The sequence below is a fragment of the Otolemur garnettii genome, unplaced genomic scaffold (assembly GCF_000181295.1).
Source record: "Otolemur garnettii isolate 467f Iridium unplaced genomic scaffold, OtoGar3 scaffold00230, whole genome shotgun sequence".
NCBI classification, from domain to species: Eukaryota; Metazoa; Chordata; class Mammalia; order Primates; family Galagidae; genus Otolemur; species Otolemur garnettii.
Genome location: NW_003852625.1, coordinates 1,968,453 through 1,977,114, shown reverse-complemented (window position 1 = coordinate 1,977,114; position 8,662 = coordinate 1,968,453).

Genomic DNA, 8,662 nt, shown 5'->3' with positions numbered 1-8,662 from the left:
TTGTTGTTTGGCGGGTCCGGGCTGGGGATTTGAACCCACCACCTTAGGTGTACGTGGCTGGCGCCTTAGCCGGTTGAGCTATAGGCGCCGAGCCCAGACTTTTCTTTCTTGGGAGATTTCATATAGTTGATGCTATTTCAGTGATTGATAATAGGTCTATTCAAAATTTCTAATTCTTTCCAGTTGAGTCTAGGAAGGTGGCATTCTTCCAGGTATTGGTCCATTTCCATCAGATTTTCATTATTCTGAGGACACAGTTTTTGGTAGTAATCATTGAGGATTTTTTGAATTTCTGAGGTGTCTATTGTTATGTCTCCTTTATCATTTCTGATAGACGATATTAGAGATTTTACTTTTCTGTTTTGGGTTAGGTTGGCCAAAGGTTTATCAATTTTATTGATCTTTTAAAAAAAAAAAACTTTGATTCTTTTGTTTTTAATTCCATTTAATTCTGGCCTAATTTGGGTTATTTATTTTCTTCTACTGGGTTTAGGGTTGGAATGTTGTTCCTTTTCCAGTTGCCTGAGCTGACCCATTAAGTTGTTGGCTTCCTCTTTTTCTGTTTTCTTAATGAAAGCCTCCAATGCTATAAATTTCCCTCTTAGAACTGCCTTTGCAATATCCCACAGGTTTTGATAACCTGTGTCTTCATTAACATTTTGTTCCAAAAATCTGGTGATTTCCTTCTTACTCTCATCTTTGACCAGCTATCATTCAGTCTGACATTATTTAGTTTCCATGACTTTGTTTGAGTATGAACATTCCTATTGCTGTTGATTTCAACTTTTATTCCATGGCAGTCTGAAAAGATACAAGGAATAATTTCTATTCTTTTCAATTTCTGAGGTTAGACTTGTGTCCTAAGATATGATCAATTTTTGAGGATGATCTGTGGGCTGATGAGAAGAATGTAAATTCAATTTTATTAGGATGAGATGTTCTGTAGAGGTCTGTTAAGTCCATTCATTCTAGGGTCAGGTTTAAGTCTAATATTTCTTTGTTTAGTTTCTTTTTGGAGGATCTATCCAAAACTGTCAAAGGAGTGTTAAAATCTCCAACTATTATAGTACAAGAAAATATCAAGTTCTTCATATCCATTAGGGTTTGCTTTATAAATTGAGGAGCATTCTGGTAGAGTGCATAAATGTCAGTTATTTAAATCTCTTCATGTTGGGTGTTTCCCTTGACTAATATGTAGTGACCATCCTTATCTTTCTTTCATTTTTTTTTTTTTGAGACAAAGTCTCACTATGTCTCACTGGGTAGAGTGCTGTGGCATCACAGCTCACAGCAACTTCAAACTCTTGGGGTTAAGTGATTCTCTTGTCTTAGCCTCCCAAGTAGCTGGGACTACAGGTACCTGCCACAACACTCAGGTATTTTTTGGCTGTAGCTGTCATTGTTGTTTGGCAGGTGCAGACTGGATTCGCACCTCCCAGCTTTGGTGTATATGGCTGGTGCCCTAGCCACTGAGCTACAGGCACCAAGCCCATCCTTATCTTTCTTTATCTTTGTTGGTTTAAAGCCAATTGTATCTGCAAATAAAATTGGTCTGCTCTTTTCTGATTTCCATTTGCCTGTATTAGGACTACTCTTTAGATTTCAATTTCTAACTTTTCTTCCATTCTATTCATCTTATTTGCCATCCTTATTCTGAATTCTATTTCTGACATTTCAGACATTTGTCTATACATGGCATCTTCAGTCGTATCTCCTTTGTCATTCCAGGGGGGCTTTTGATTTACTGTGGTTATTCATATTGCCAGAGTTTTTAAGTTGGTTCCATCCCATGTTTATTTTCCATCATTTGGTTACTAGAACTGGTAAGGTGAAAGTGAATTGGGGTTCCCAGGTAATAGAGTTAATCAGCCCTTTACCAAAGTGCTAGGTTTTGTAATTGTGGCTTATCTCCTACAACCTTACAAAGGTCCCTTTCAGAGTTTTAGCTGGAGACTCTGGGGACCTACTTGGTGAGATAGTGCAAGCTGACTCTGTTTTGAAATCAGCCAACCACTACTTTATCCTAAGAAGTCATAGTATTAGGTTGAAATCTCAGTTGTGGAGAGATACAGACAGCTGTGGTGCTCCCACCCCACAACATTCAGTTCTTTTCTGCTATAGAACCTTAAAGATCAACCTCAGAGTGTCCCTGGGTGGACAGCCCCAGATGTGAGCTCCAATCATTGTCTCGGGCAGTACAAACCCTGCTCAACAGAGAGGGATCCAAGAGTCTCCAACTGCAGATAGAAATCCTCGTCAGTTCTGTCCCGCGACCCCAAGAGTACAGCACCCAGACCCCTCTGGTGAGCCACCAATTGCCCATCAAAGTCCCAACAGGGCATCAACATCCCTGTCCCCTGGGGAACAATCAAATGCAGAAGTCTGGGACCCTGCCCAAAGGGCTCAGTTTGCACTGGGCATCTACACCTCTGCTCACAGACTCATTTGGAGCCAGGGACCACACCCAGCCTGCTGGTCTCAGTGCACACCTGGCAAGCCTCTACTCACAGACCCAGTTGGAGCGGGGGACCATGCCTCCACCCACTGAGCTCAGTCCACACCGAGCAACCACTCCCCTGCTTGGGGGCACCTTCAGAGCCAGGGGTTCTGTACCCCTCCTGCCAGACACAGTCTAAATCAAGGGTCAACACCACTGCTAGCTAGGCAAAATCATAACCAGGGGGCTGCTCCTCCTCCCACTGAGTGTCCCTTTCTACCTCACTAGTCACAGATTCTCTCCTAATATTCAGCAGTCCAGACTATGCCCAGAAATCTCAGGAAAAGACCAAGCACTCTGGGTTCTGCAGGGGGAAGAACTTCAGACTGCCATGCAAGGGGGAAGGGTAGACTAGGAGTTCAGAATTCTGGGGTAAAATATATGTTCAATTTTATGCCAGGCAGGGTGGGTGTCTAAGTTCACAAGTGAGACCTCTCTGGAGAAAGAGATCCAGTGATTAGCTGCTGTCCGTTGAGGTAAAATGAGAGGTCTTTTGTTCCCTCTGGCTTACAGAGAGCCTGCTTGGATCCTCTGCTTGGGGGAGGAGTCTCCTGTAGAAGATAGGGTTTGTACTTGTAATTTGTTTTCTTGAATGCTCTTCCTTGGAATCACAGCTTGCTGAACTTCTTTCTTGGCTCAGCTCCCCACTTCTTGTTTCATAGAGTCAGATTCTGTCCAGTTTTTCTCCCTCTGGTCAGGAGGCTCTGCTGAGGGTTGCTACTAGTTGACCATCTTCCCATAATTCCCATGATTCTCCTGTATTGTTTGCATAGTGGTAAGTCTGTCCTTGTTACCACATCTCTCCATACCTAAGAACTCTGCTAAGAAAAGCCACTTTAGCCAGGAAAGAAAATCTGAGACTTTTTATGGAAATACATGGCAAATACAGAGATTACACTTTTTCAAAAAAATATTCTTCAAAGTTAGTCACTAGGAATCTTTAGCAATTTTCCTGAGCAAGGGTCAATTTGAACACAAAGAACCCATCTAAATTTCATTTAGAGCAATTATTCAGTTAGGCCTTTATAATAATTAATTGAATGCTAAGTACACTGAAATTCCAAAGGTGAAGTGGGTGTATTTCAAAATTATTTTTCTCTTTTGAGAAGATGAGAGATGAAGGAATGGGCTAAAAGAAATGTAGAGAAGAGGATCGCAGTTCTGGGCCTGTAAGTAGGGGTGAAAATTTGTGGGCATTTTCTCGTTGTTTTTCATGCAAAATATTGGGAAATAGTCAAACAACACAACAGGCATCCCTATTATGAAACAAGTGGGACTTACTTCTCCTTGAAGGAACCATGTAGTACTTACGTGAAAGAGGGTTAGAACAGTCTTATTTTGGCCAAGTGTGGTGGCTCATACCTGTAATACTATTACTTTGGGAAGCTGAGGCAGGGAGGATCACTTGAGCTCAGGAGTTCAAGGCCAACCTGGGCAGCATCATACCAAAACCCTGTCTCTACAAAAAAATAAAATATTAGCTAGATGTGGTGGGATGCATGTGTAGTCCTAGCTACTTGCAAAGCCTAGGCAGGAGGATCTTTTGAGCCCAGGATTTCCAGGATACAATGAGATGTGATTGTGCCACAGAACTCAAGGCTGCATGATGGAGAGGACCCTGCTTCTGAATCAATAATAATAATTTTTTTTTTTTTTGAGACAGAGTTGTTGTCTCACTTTGTTGTCCTCAGTAGAGTGCTGGGGCATCATATCTCACAGCAATCTTGAACTCTTAGATTCAAGTGATTCTTTGCCTCAGCCTCCCAAGTAACTGGGACTACAGGCACCTGCCAAAACACTGGACTATTTTTAGAGACAAGGTGTCACTCTGGCTCATGCTGGTCTCAAAATCGTGAGCTCAGGCAACCCACCTGCCTCAGCCTCTCAAGTGAATAAATTTTGAAAAATAAAAATAGAAAGGACTGATTTTAGGTTTGGGGTTTGTATTAAACGGTTTTAGAGAAGATGTAAGTAATTAGTATCTTGCTTTGAATCAGCTGCTATGAGGGAGTGAGGGTAATTCTAGGACTGGGATTCTTAAAAAGTCTATATGAGGGGAGACAAGAATACAGAGTTTGGCTAAAGCTGTAACTGGTGAAGGGATCATGGCGAAACTTGCCCTTTTTCCCTAGGTTGGCTCGCTGAAAAGATTAACTCACAGTTATGGCAGATTAATAAGAGAAAAGTTTATTTTCAAATACCATGTGCATGGGGGGAACCATAAGAATGATTTCCCAAAGTCTCAGGGATAGTCAGTGACTTTAAAAGATGTCTTTCAGAAGGGAGGGGGGAGAGAAACTGGAAAATATACATGTTGCTGGGTGGGAGGGCAGGGAATGGGTAGATGGAGGGAAACAGATTGATTTGTAAGTTAACCTGAGAGACTGGTATTGTGCTTCAAATGAACATGTAACTAGGTCTATTAGCATGTGATAAGGAGGCCAGCATTCTTCTCTGATTCTAAATCAGGTTACTCAGGTTTTATAGAGAAGCTAGTGCTTTTTGATCAAAATGGCCTTTAATTTAAAATATTTATTTTGGCTCAGCACCTGTGGCTCAAGTGGCTAGGGTGCCAGCCACATACACCTAGGGTGGCAAGTTCAAATCCAGCCTGGACTAACCAAACAACAATGATGGCTGCAACCAAAAAAATATAGTTTTTTTAATTTTTTTTTTGAGACAGAGTTTCACCTTGTCACCCTTCGTAGAGTACTATGGCGTCACAGCTCACAGCAAACTCCAGCTCTTGGACTTAGGCAATTCTCTTGCCTCAGCCTCCAGAATAGCTGGGACTACAGGCACCTGCCACAACACCCGCCATTTTTTGTTTGCAGTTTGGCCAGGGCAGGTTCAAGAACCCACCACTCTCCATATATGGGGTTGGCGCCCTACTCACTGAGTCACAGGCACCGCCCTAAAATATTCTTTATACATGGCTCAGTGCCTGTAGCTCAAGCAACTAGGGCTCCAGCCACATACACTGAAGGTAGTGGGTTTGAGCCCAGACCTGGCCTGTCAAGTGAACAATGACAACCAAAGAATAACCAGGCATTGTGGCAGGCACCTGTGTAGTTCCAGCTACTTGGGAGGCTGAGGAAAGAGAATCACTTAAGCCCAACACTTAGAGGTTGCTGTGAGCTGTGACGCTACAGCACTCTGAGTGAGACATACTTAGACTCTCTCTCAAAAATAAATAAATAAACAAATAAAATAAAATATTCTTTATACCAAGGAATTATATTTTAGGATGAAATTTCCTTAGCTTCTTTACTCATTAAAAAGCCAAAAACTATTCATATTAGTTAGGATGGGGGATGCTGTTCATTTCTGTACTTTACCCATGTTTAGTCTATGTTAAAGAGAGCACATGTAATGAGAATAAGATGGAGTCAGTCAGGCTAGAGCCAACAGGTCGCAGCTGGTCTGGTCCATTTAGGTCCTACATGACCTTAACCTCTTCTTTTCCATCCTTGTTGTTTTGTAAATTCAAGTTTAAGCTAAAAGTGTATATCTTGAGCAGTTTGGGGGTACTGATTTAGGAGATTAACTTTTGAATTAGAAATGTTGTTTTGGGTCATAGGATATGTCAATTATTGTTTATTATGAGTCATGATTACCATTGTTTAAAATAAGGGATGATTATTGTTTAAAATGAGGATTAACGTGGTTTTTGCTTTGAACTTTTATATATAAAACTGTGGTTTTAGAAATGGAGGGGTAGAACATTCATAAAGAGGCTGCTTTCACTGTTCTGGAGAATTTCTGGCCTTCTAATAATAAAGCTCATTGGACCTAATCACTATCTCTGTTCTTGGCTAACAGTGACAGGCAGATGGACCCACTTTATCTGGTAACATTAAGATATGATTATGGTGTGGTCTTGTTTTTGACTTGGTCCATCACAGTTGCAGAGTAGCCTTGTCTGGTGTTGCTGTTCTGTGACATTGTTCATGTCCAACAGCAGATCACTATGGCCCAGCTCTGAGTGTCAGGTCAGCTCCTCACAACACCAAGGTCTGGCTGATAGTACCAGGCTAGCTCTCAGATGTCAGGGAATACCTGGCTCTTTCTAGCTCCCCTTTTGTCCAAGGCCAGATGAAGTAAGCCTGAAGAACATTTATCCATAATATCCACATTTCCACCATAGCCAAGATTTTGCTTTAGAAACTACTTGCAGGCTCGGCGCCGATGGCTCAAGTGGCTAAGTCACCAGCCACATACACCTAAGGTGGCGGGTTCGAATCCAGCCTGGGCCCACCAAAACAACAATGACAGCTGCAACCAAAAAATAGCTGGGCTTGTGGCAGGCACTTGTGGTCCCAGCTACTTGGGAGGCTGAGGCAGGAGACTCGCTTGAGCCCAGGAGTTGGAGGTTGCTATGAGCTGTGATGCCACAGCACTCTACCCAGGGGGATAGCTTAAGGCTGAGTCTCAAAAAAAAAAAAAAAATAGAAACTACTTGCAGACAATGTATTCTAAACTTGGAGTTTTATTGGTTTCTCCTGCTCCTTTTGCTGCAGGGCAAATTATTGAAATCCTCTGATTTGACAACTGTTGCAGAAAGGCATTAAAGACCGATGGGGTTCAGGACATGCCACCCAAAAATATGACTGTAGGAGGCTAGATTATGCCACCCCAAAATATGCCTGTTTGGCATAAAGATTATTTTGAGCTAATCATTTTGAAGAAAAGTAGGCACAAGAGAAACTCTGAAAGTAAGACTAGAGATTACCCTTTTATAGAAGAAATTTGCATCTATGAAAGAAATCTCCATTTGTGAAGGGTTTTTCTGGCTCTGCATCAAGATGAGAAAATGGCTTTAAATTACTGGAGACTCTTATCAATGGACAAGGCAGGAATTTAAATCTGCATAACACAGTTTTTATATTTTCTTAACTTAGTCTAAGTTTATTTGTTTTGTAGTTTGTAGGTGCTGCAAGGAGTGTTTGCAGTAGCATAAATTACCCCTTGGCTACTTAAGAGATAATCAAGGACTATGTAATTACCCACAACAATCCTGGCTAATGAGTTGAGAGTACTTTGTTTGCCTTTCAGAGTTGAAGTTGTGCTACTTAACTTTTGTCAGGGTCTGAGGTAAGATTTGGACTCTGTTTGCTCTTAATGAGGGAATGGCAATTTATATAATGTGCATGAAAAGGGAGTCAGTTATGCCTTCTATTAGTTTTTTTTATTTCTTATAGCATAACTGTGTACATTAATGCAATCATAGGGTACAGTGTGCTGTTTTCATATACATTTTGAAATACTCTCATCAAACTTGTTAACATAACCTTCATGTCATTTTCTTAGTTATTGAGTAAAGACATTCATACTCTGCTTTTAGAAAGATTCACTTGTACCCTTGTAAGATAAACCATAGAGGTGACCCCACCAATAACCCTCCCTTCTCCCATCCACACCCCTCACCTCCCCTCTCCCACCCCCTTCCCATATTCTAAGGCTATAATTAGGCTATGACATTCTTATGAAAGCTATGAATTAGTTTCAAAATAGGGCTGTGTACATTGGATACTCTTTCTTCCATTCTTGACATACTTTGCTAAGAAGAACATTTTCTAATTCCATCCATATAAACATGAAGGAGGTAAAGTCTCCATCTTTCTTTATGGCTGCATAGTTATTCCATGCTGTACATGTACCACAATTTATTGATCCATTTGTGGGTGGATGGGCATTTGGGCTTCTTCCATGACCTAGGAATTATGAATTGGGCTGCAATAAACATTCTGATACAAATATCTTTGTTATAATTCAATTTTTGGTCTTCTGGATATATACCTAATAAAGGAATTGCAGGATCAAATGGCAGGTCTATTTTTGGTTCTCTCAGTGTTCTCCAGATGTCTTTCCAAAAGGAATGAATTAATTTGCATTCCCACCAGCAGCGTAGAAGTGTTCCCTTTTCTCCACATCCATGCCAATATCTCTGGTTTTGGGATTTCATGATATGGGCTAATCTTACTGGGGTTAGGTGGTACCTCAAGGTAGTTTTGATTTGCATTTCTCTGATGATTACAGATGGAGATCATTTTTTCATATATCTGTAGGCCATGCACCTATCTTCTTTAGAAAAATTTCTATTTAAGTCCCTTGCCCACCCTGAGATGGGATCGCTTGTTTGTTTCTTGCTAATACATTTGAGTT